Here is a 10,549-nt window from a genome sequence, read left to right on the forward strand (position 1 = left end):
TGCAGATCAGTAGAAAGGAGAATTTCCTCATCTCTTCTGTCTGCAGTTTCATCACCTGGGGAAAGGGCCTCGCTTAATGATCTACTTTTGCCTTTGTTGGGCTAGTTTGTTTAGTTACTGACTTTTTTAAGGTGGGTTTGGTGGGTTCGTTATTTATTTTACTTTCTGGTGGGCAAGTTTGCTTATGAGCCTGTGACTGGAAAGGTGCCTCTTTGCTGGGAGCTGCAAGGTCCTGTGGGACTCCCATGAGCTACTCCCAAAACCAGAAGGCAACATCACACTGGTGATGACCTTCTCCCCCTGTGCCAGAAGCTTTGGCTACAGGTGGAAGGAGAAGCCAGTTAGGAGAAAGCAGAGTCATCCCTGTGGCCCGTGCTGCCACATCCTGGTGTGTGTTTGTGTAGCAAAAGGATGCCGTGGCCGTGATGGCAGCAGGCTCATCCAAGCCAGCACTCAAGACAGCGGTCATGTATGGTGAAACACCACTCAGTGGGTTGTTAGCTGTAAAAACTAACCCAGTCTCGCAGACGGCTGGAAGGGGTAGGTGCTGAAGTCTGATGAGACCTTTTGAATTCTCCTGATTTTGTTACCAGCCTCTGGTGAGCATGCTGACAGCACAACTCTGTCTCTACCACCGTGGTTTTTTTAGACCAGGATCCTTGAGGTGGTCTTTGCAGCCCTGCTGGCAAACCAAGTGATGCTTTAATGTGTGTTTACACTCTCAAAAGCAAGCTGTGGCAGTCTGGAATATTTTTTTTCAGACTTCCTATATTTCTACTTCAGCTTTGATTGTCAGTTCTCCCACACATGTCCATCTGGGCTGAGTAAGGGTGTTGTCTCTGCAGATCTTCTGGGATGCTGGGGCTGCTGTGATGGTGCCTTGAGAGAAAACTGCCCTGCTGGTAGTCCCCAGCCAGCACAAAGGTGCCGAGAGGAAAAATAAAAGGGGCCAAGATTCAACTACCTACTGGCTTTGCCTGTGTGGCTACGAGAGAGGTGCAAAGCCAGGTGAGAAACCACTATAGGCAGAGTCTGGGCTGGAAGGATGTCTTCTCCAAGTGCTGCCCTTGTGGAGCCCACTGTCTGGGCAGAAGGGGTGTCTGTGGCCATCCTTCTCCTCTAGCCTGGGGTGGTGTATCTGCCTCTGGATTAGCTCCTCACATTGGAAAATGCATTCATCCGTCCAAACAAGGCCACAGGAAGGGGCTAAGTTCTTCAGACAGCTTCTCCTCATTCATAGTGATGGACAAATAACGTTGCGTGAGGAAGGGAGGTATGAAGAGGGCAAAGAGCTGGCTGAGCCTATTTTCTTAATTAAAGTGGAGCCTGGCATTGCAGTCCTTGGGAGCTGCTGTGTTAGCTCTGCATGGAGCAGACACAATGACACCGTGGGTGGAAATTGTGTCTGGTTTGTATTAGAGCAGCCGCAGACTGGGGAAAAAACGAGGAGAGAAGCATGCAGGGGGCAGCCGGCATGGCCTGGACCCCAGAGCCTGTTCCTTCTGCTCTGTGATGGCCTCGTCCAACACGCTGGGCAGATGCCACCTCAGCTCACTCGGGACGAACCAGATATCACCCAGGTCCTGCCTTCCAACAAACGGCCTTGTATCTGAGATGCAGAGGTGGCAAATTAGTCTCGAAAATGGCCATTCAGGGTCAGATGAATTTATTCCAGTATTTCTAAGCCGCCACGGTTTATTGTTCTTCTTGGACAAATAACAAGGCCCTGAGGATTTGCTGGTTGAAGATGCGAGCTGCAGTCTGCTGACTGTAGTTGATGTAGTTGCTCTTGCTGCAGATGTGTAGGACGGTCTTGTGGGGAGCGCTTAAGCAACGTGGTTAAAAGGCTACTGGACTTAACTTAAAACCCAAACCTGTTGGCAGCTTCCAGACAGGAAGGATAGATAGTCATGTAATTTGCAGGCACAACGGGGAGCACAAGCCATGAGTTTCAGGGCCTTGACCCATGAGCTGTCACTGGAGCTGTCTGCCCTGGCCCACCATCGGAGCGGGAGAAGCTGTGGAGCAGGATGGGTGCTAACTCCAGTACGTGACCTTAAACACCACCAGCGTGTTGGGCTGTGGACTGCAACGGTTGAGACATATATATATATATATATATATGGGCACATGTTGTCTTTTGCCATCGCAGTGGGGGTATTAGCCTTCAGCAGAGGGGTAGAAGTGACAACCTCTTAAATCAACCCAGTGTGAATTGCTGGAGGTCATGAGTTAGAGCTGTTATTCTCTGCTCTACGGGGTGTATAATTCATTAATATTATTTGAGTGGCTTGGTAGAAACATAGCAAAATCCTTTTCTTGCTTCTTTTTCCTCATACTGGTGAGTGGAGGCTACGCTTTGTAGAGGTACCCCCCACTTTCTGAATTCAGGCTCCTTTCCAGTAGAGAAGTAATTTTAAAAAAATAGAAAAATAAAAAAAAAAGAAAAAAGAAAAAAGCCACACATCAAGCAGTCTTGCCCTTAACTCCAGATTTGCCAGGTGTGGAGTGGGAAGAGAGTTCTTCCTTAACATTTTGCAGTTGTAAAAGGATGGAGAGGTAATCTTAAACCTGCACTTGTATTCTATTACCTATTTTAGCTCTTAAGCTGGTTTTAAAACTTTCAGTTCACCTTTCAGAAGCAGAGTGGCTCTTCTCATGTAAATTCCTCTGGTAACAGGGAGAAAGAAAGGCACAAAAGGTACAAGTGAGCAAGATCCTGGCAGTTGTTTCTGGATGGAGCATTTTCCCAAGTTTGCACTTTGGCTGGGCTGGGGGTGGGAGGAGGCTGTGGGGCCAGTTCCTTTGTCGCGGGTTGGGGTGGCCATGGGGGTCTGTCCTGTGCCCGCTGAAAGGCAGCAAAGTGCTGGACCTGGAAACCCTCTGTGGTGCCTCCACGCTCCTTGGATGGGCAGTTAAGGTTGGGGCAATGACTCAGGTGTGCGTGGATGCTGGCAGGGGGAGAGAGGGAGCTGCTTTTACATTGTGGGCACGTTGACGCTCTTGTTTTCCAGCATGAAGGGTGTGGAGAAGCTCAGTAACCACAGGCTGAGGTGCACCCCTTGCGAAAGTGCTCCATCTCTGCAGCAACTGCTATAAAGTAAACTAAGAAGCTTGCAGGAGTGATTTGAAGTTTGGCACAAGGGTATGGCACAGTTCTGTTCACACAGTGAACATATCCCTCCATTCAGGTGGCAAAAAATAGGTGTCTGCAGTCCAGCGAGTGGCTGTGCCTCTTGGTGCTTGTTCTTGTGGTGGGCATCATCCCCACGTAGTTATCTCTTGTAGCCCATCTGCTGTGATTCGTCTCTCCAGAGTGATTTTTCCCAAGAACTTCTGAAGTGACATTTTCTATTTTTAATCTATTTTTATCATCCTAAGAGGGGTCTACCAATCAGCACTGACTGGAAGTCGGGGTTAAGTTAGGGTGCTTCTGCGGGTGGCTGCAGTTACACCTTTGCTAGCCAGCAACGATCTACATAACGGTTAGAGAAACCTGACTACGTGCTCAGTAAAGAGAGGTTCTGTTATTAGTAAAAGTAATAATAAGTTTCTTGCAGCCAGGGTTCTCTCTGCTCTTTATTTAAAATTGTATCTACAAAGTCTATACAAGTGGAAGGCAGTTGGTTTTAAAGTATCCCCCCCTGCAGTATTTGAAATCTGTCAAATAAATCTGAAATACGAAAATCTGAAAATGGGGATTGAGTATATGTGGGGAAAAAAATAATATATATATTTCACTGATACGTAAGTGAAAATAAGTTGGTTTCTATTGCATGCACTGCAGAGCTTAAACTAAGTAGCAGAGCAGTGGAGAAAAAGAATTTTTCTGATACGAGGTGTGATAGTAATGCAGGCCAGGTCTGCTATAAAGAGTTTTGCCAGCACAGCTACACTGGTCAAGGATACGATGAAGTGTGGGGTTTATTTATGTTTTTTTTTTTTAGTGCTGTAGCTGTTCAGGCAAAATCCCCTGTGATTCCATAGATGCAATTATGCCAGTAAAACTGCGCTTTTGATGATATGGTTGATTTTGCTCACTGGAGGGCAAGATGTTGTGAAGCCATGCTGGCAAAAGCTTGCTTTCACCAGTTTAAATTGTGTGTGCTCCAAGGGGATAGTTTGACAAGCTTTTCTTTCAGTCCCCGTGCCAGCTTCAGCAGTCGCCCTTCCATGCACACTGTCTTTGGGATAGGGTTTTGCACTGTGGTTGACACAGCATCAGGCTGAAGGCTGGTGAAGGGAATGGCCTCATTGTGGCTCTGCTGCATTTCTCCTCAGCCCAGTGCTGGTGTTTCTGACTCCTGTCAGTTAACTCAGAAAGCTGTAGTGGCAGATAACTTGGCAGAGGAAGGCTTCTCTTTTGCTTCTTTATTATTTCTTTTTTTAGCGTGTGGATTTAGCTTCCCAGACTGTGTCACTGTGTGGCGGATGAGCCGTGGTGGAAACCGTAAAGACCTGCAGACCTGGGCTGTAGCCCACAGTTGGGCCCGCTCAGGTGGACTATAAACCCATGGTCTTATCTGCGCTGCCACAGTTGGGAGACCAAATCAGAGAAGGGCTCTGGGTTAAAAATAACCCACTCTCAAAGCAGACAGATCAATGGTCCTGGCTGGGGTCAGGCCCACCATCTGGTTCACCGTGAAGGTTGGCCACCAGCCGCGCTACCAAGATGTAGGCGAGGGCAGGGCGCAGGGGCGAGCAGCCACATTCGTCTGACCTGGCACGGCTGCCTGGAGAAATACGAGACGAATTATGGTTTTAGAGTACTTAGCTCACTGGCAGAGCGCTGCTGGAGCAGGTCTATACTGGGAATGTCTCGCACCACAGTCTAGGAATGCTGGATTAGCCTTAATAGTCTTCATAACGCAGATGGAGCTTGTGCCGTCGGAGCTGCATTTTTGTGGTTTCACACAGCCCATCTCGGAGTGAGACAGCGCACAAAAGCATGTCTTTGCAGGTGGAAGGATTTCTACCAGATCAGCTGTAGGAAGAGTCATTCATGGGTATTTTCTTTGTAGATATTTGAGCCTTCTGCAGGGCCCCATAGCATGAGAGTCTGTTACGTAAATAGAAAGACACAAGACTTTGCATTGAGCACCATATGACGGGATAAAGACCTAAGACTGATTGAAATCAACAGCTTCCTCTTAAATCTCTGTCCCTAAAGAAAAAAATAAATTTCCTTTACTCATACTAAAGAAGCAGAAAGTGAAACCAAAAAGCTAATTAGAGCAACATCAAGAATTGTCGACATCCATGAGTAGCAGATCTTGGGTTGGGGGCAACTCTGCTGTGAGTAGTACAAGCTAATTCCCCTGAAATGCTGTGATTTTGTGACTAATTTTTTTTCCAGAGGTTCTAATTGCTTTTAAATTCAGTGTGTTAGTGAAGGTAGGAGAAAGTGAAGTTCTTCTCTCTTTTGATAGCCTCCAGTATTTGAATACCTGCTTCTGTGAAATGCAAAGAGGAATCCTTTACTTCACGTCCTGCCTGATGTTGTCTTAAAAGGCATGGACAAAATGCTACCCTCAGGGAAAACGGGTTGCAAAGCTCCTCGTTCTTTGTTGGGGCCAGGTTTCACCCAAAGTATTCCCACTTCCCATATTTGCAAACCAAAAAATGCGCTTTAACCAAAAGTAGAGCTGTCGGGCAAGTACTGGGCTGCAATGTAGATCATCCAGTGCATCTAACTTGGACTCTTGAAAAAACTACTGATCACTGCTGTCCACCCCATAGATCTGCTGGAGGCCTTTCATACCAGTAGAAGGGGCTACAGCCTTCTTTCTGTGCTGTTAGACGTCAGGAGGGTATGGCAGTTTAGTAGGTTAGATGCCAGCAGATTGTGCTTGAGGTTATATCTGGTGGAGACGCACGACGGGCAGCAGAGCACAGTATTGTCCTGAGCTGTGGTTGTTTCCTCCAGCAGAGGCTGAGTGTCCTTTGTGCAAGGAGTCTCAACAAGAGTGACTCATGTTTTGCAAGAGCCAAAGCCTTAAGTAACTCACACAGTGAAGGCTAGAAGTTAGCAGAGATATGGGTTCTCCCTGCTCTAAAGGGCATTTGATGATTCAGCACACATATGTAAGCACACCATTCATTCGTGCAGATCTCTGCAGTTGTTGGGCATAATAGGACATGTTGGTATACTCTTTCTCAGTGAATAGAATTAATCCTCCAACACAATAGACTAGAATGTCTCTTGAGCCCTACAGAAGCTATCACGTTAAAACAGGTTTATTGACTTTAAAAAAACAAATATGTAAAAACTTACTTAGAGAGTTCATTAAAACCAGGATTTCTTTGTCCTTGTAAGACGTTTGGGCTCACTAAGAAAAGCCTATTGAGTGTGGGTTTATTTTTCAAGCCTGCGTTGTATGTCTGATTCTGAAACCTTTCTGAAAAATAGCTCTTTTGTTTATGCAGGAGCCACATTTCCTTCCATGCTAATGTATTTTCTTTAAAAATATTAGTGAAATGCTACGGAGGCACAAAGTTCCTCAATACATGTATTAATCTTGGCATGAGGTCCCATAACTGCATTAGTTCTAGCTTACTGACACTAGAGTTCACCTCCTTCAGAAAACGTGAGTTTGAAGCAAGGGATATGGCAAGAGCATTGTAACCTGCTGGGATTGCTGCCTCTCTTCACCTTTCAACCACTGGGCAAAACTTGTGCATGAAGATTTGGTTAAGTCTGGAGATGTGCCACAAAGGTGCTTCGACAAGTGTCTTAATGCCAGGAAGCACCGCAATGAGTCTTGGAAAAAAGTCACCTGACCAGATGAAAATAGCTTTTGTGGTGGTAATCTCTTACACGTTGTTGCTGTTGCAGATAAAAGGTACTTCTAAACCCAGAAAAAATCAAAATTTGGAGAAAAAAGAACAGGGTGGCAATCTTCTGGGCTGTAGCTGAGCTGTGTCTCAAGGCACCTGCCTGGTCTTTGAATGGTCTGTGCTGCACCGAATGCACTGACTGCACAGTAGCTCTTAGTGGGATTCCCTGCTGTGCTGGTGTACAAAGCGGGGTGACTGATGTGCACCCTGTGCAAGGCTGTAGCGTGTGATTTAGGAGGTCAAAGACTACTGTCTCCCCAACAGGGGAGAGCAGTGGGCACCACTACACCTTCTTAGTTGATCACCTTGCATGCTTCTTGCAAGGTCAGCTTCAACCTATGTCTAATTCCTCTGCAAAAGAAACAGATGTCAGGATTAATTCATTTATATCTCTACATCACAGCACAATGTATTTTCTTACTACTGTAATTTGGGTCCTGTAATATATTCACTTGCTTTTTCCCTGTAGCTATTATTCAAGTATGAATATCATTAATCTCCATCCCCTCAGAACAATTGGACTTTTGAGGGAGGGAGGAAATGGGAAGAAAGAGGATATTAGGTTGTTCTGGGATAGCGACTGGGTTTTTTGACCATATTTAAGTATTACATATCAGTTAAGGCTCAAAGCTTTATCTTATCTACAGAAATAACTGCATTCAGCCTGGCCATGGCTGGGTCTCGCTATACCTTGTTATTTTCAAGATAAAGAACAAGAGAAAAATTTAATTTTTAAACAGGGCGTTCCTACTATTTGTTTGGGGTCAGGCACGCAATTACTTTAACTGACTGGCTCGAGGGATGTTGGCTCCAGATGTGAGTTCAGGATCATGCCCCATTGCTGGCCAAATGAGGCAAATTACATGGTCTCTCTCATGCCTTGTGTCCTTTCTGTAAATTGGGGATGGTGGCCTTCCCTGCCTGGCAGAAGTGTTGCGAAAATTAGTTTCTTTAAGACTGGAAGATTCTCACATATTAGGGAGGAAGGAAGGACCTTCAGCAATGCCACCCACTCATGGTGGAACTGCCACTTAGATTCTTTGCTGTTGGACAACTTCTTAGCTCTAGACTGCCTCCACACTTTGGATGTGTAGATACAGCATCAGCAGAAGTGTCAAGAACTGAGTCTTTTGATTGATAGATTGATAGACAGTCCATCCAGCTCAGCACAGAGGGGCGGTGCAGAAGACACTGGTATTGCCTTTGTTTTCCATAAAAAACCAGATTGTATTCCAGGCTATGCTGGTTTTCCTAATGCTTGAGAGCCCCGTCTCACCACAGAGAGCGCTGGTTTCTCTGGAAAGCCCCAAACACATTAATTTTAATTTGTTTAAAACATTTTTAATAATAATTTAATATTCCTGGAAACAGATGTTGCACGGCTATATTTCACCCCAGAGCAAAAGTTAGAGGCCAGGTTGTAAACACGTGAAAAACAAGGCTGAAATAACTTTAAGCAACGTTATAAAAGAGCCACTGCAGTTTGCTGTTGCGGGTGCAGATACGTAACAGCAATTGACTGCACATGCAGTCTGTAGACATACAATGCAGCGCGTGTGTATGTGTATTCCTCTGGAAAACTGCTTTAAAAAGAGATCCGTCCCAGTCTTTATTTTACTTTTCAGGTTACTTTTCAAGGTTCTGGCTCATTGGTTTATTTTGGCTTGTGTATATTTATGCTCATTGTATTCCGAACAAAAAAATTTCAAAGTGATTGTTAAAGCATCCAGGTTTTCCTGGTTTCGAGTTGAATTTGAGATGAGAACAAGTGGTAGAAGTTGGATCAGGCTCACATTCAGAGCATTGTCTGGAGATCTTCAAAGCCATGTTTAGTTTGGCCCATGTCTAGATAGTAGTCTGTAATAACACTTGTTTTCAGCTTGTAACCGTCATTTTGGCTTGTACTCTCTGAACTGCGAAGCAGCTCATTCAGAATTTGAGTCATGTTGTCTGAAAAGCTTTTACTTAATTATTTTTTTAATTAATAAGACACTTTCTGATTTCCTTCTTCATCTGTTCTGTGTTTTACTTGGAGTTGTGGTTGTTCCATTATTTTTTTTAAACCTGCAGTGCGTGTGCTTGTACAAACAGAGAGAGCACTATAGAGGGAAAAATTGGCAGTACTCACTGGTAGTCATAAAATGGGGATGGTTTGGGGCTTTGGGGTGTGGGGGTGAATTCCAGAAGCCCTTCCTGGTAGCTCCTGATCTAGTCAGCTCCAGCACGAACCAAACTCACCAGTTTGAGGTTTTGGATCTCAGTTGAGGGGCTCCAAGCTGTGGGTTGTGCTGGGCTGTTCAGCATAGACCATGTCCACCTGAGAGAGACCAACGCAGGGTGTTAAGGCAACACCTGGACAGCTTTGAGTGCGTGCACAAGGTTACTATTTCCTTGCAATTATCAGTTGTAATGACCCGGGTCAGATGATTTATACCATTTGCTTATCAGCTGACCCGAAATGCTCCAGCTGGTCACTGCTTGTCATGCAACGTTCCGTGTCCTCTCCACCTTGTCACTCATTTCAGCTTAATTCTACTTCACAAGTAGCCTTTAAGGAGATCACTGCACGTGGCTCTAAATTGAGGTCTGCTTCCTATTTGCTGACTGATAAAGAGTTTTCCAGCTCAGAAATTCATGCTGCGTAATCATCTTAACTTATAACCGTAAATACATACTCTTGAGACAATGTATTCTTTGCATATTGATTAATGGACATGCTCTCTCTAGGTATTCCCTACTTCTTTGCAGTGATTAGAAAATATGTGATTGACATGAACATGGAAATCTCTGCTGTTTGTTGATGGGGATATATTTAAAAAAAAACTCACAACACGAAGCTGCTAGATTCGTATACCAGACTTTGTTAGTGAATTGCTATATTGCAGAATGCTGTACATCCTGTGTAATTTTCTCTTGTGTATTTTTAATCATTTTGACCGGAGCCCTTCAACTTTCAATCCCATGCCTATTAACTGTTACGGCTGTTGAAAGCCAGCTCATGGGGAAGTTCTCCAAATAACAATCCTCTAATAGTCCATCAACAGCAATGCCCATTTTATCGGGGAAGCGCCGGTACCGTGCATACTTTGAATGAATGACTTGCATGTGATTTTATTGCAAGAAAAACAAAAGCCTAACTTTGCAAAATGTCAACATCTGAATTGGTCACACGGGTGTTTTCTATCTTAATGCTCTGCGGATTTGGTTTGACTTGTGTGCTGTGCCCCACTGATGAGAGCCGGCAGGATGCTACACTTGCCTCTAGAATCTGTGCAGGAAAATAGAACGGAGGAAAAAATAATAAGTGTGAAAAGTGAAACCATTTTACTCTTTCCCCCCCCTCCTTCCCAACATCAGCTTTTTCAGCCAAGTATAATGCTCGTGCTAGATCAGACTTTAAACCCCTCATTTAGCCATCATTTGTATTTCTGAAAACTATTATTTAACTATTATATGGAAAGCCGGCAGGATTATAATTTGAAATAGAAATGCATGGTGGTTCCTTGGCTTTATAATGACATGTTTATCTGCACCTCTAATGCTCTCATTGCCCAAGTCTGCACTTTTGGTTAATGTGTTTGCCATGGAACAATTGTTTTGCATCAAAATTGCACTAAAACAACAGCGTTATGTCGTCTGTGTAATTTGTATTCTCAAAACACCCCCCCCCCCCCAAAAATCCTCTAACAATCTCTCAGCTTCGCTCCAACAC

This window comes from Calidris pugnax, unplaced genomic scaffold (genome assembly GCF_001431845.1).
Source record: "Calidris pugnax isolate Ruff unplaced genomic scaffold, ASM143184v1 scaffold4, whole genome shotgun sequence".
Lineage (NCBI taxonomy): Eukaryota > Metazoa > Chordata > Aves > Charadriiformes > Scolopacidae > Calidris > Calidris pugnax.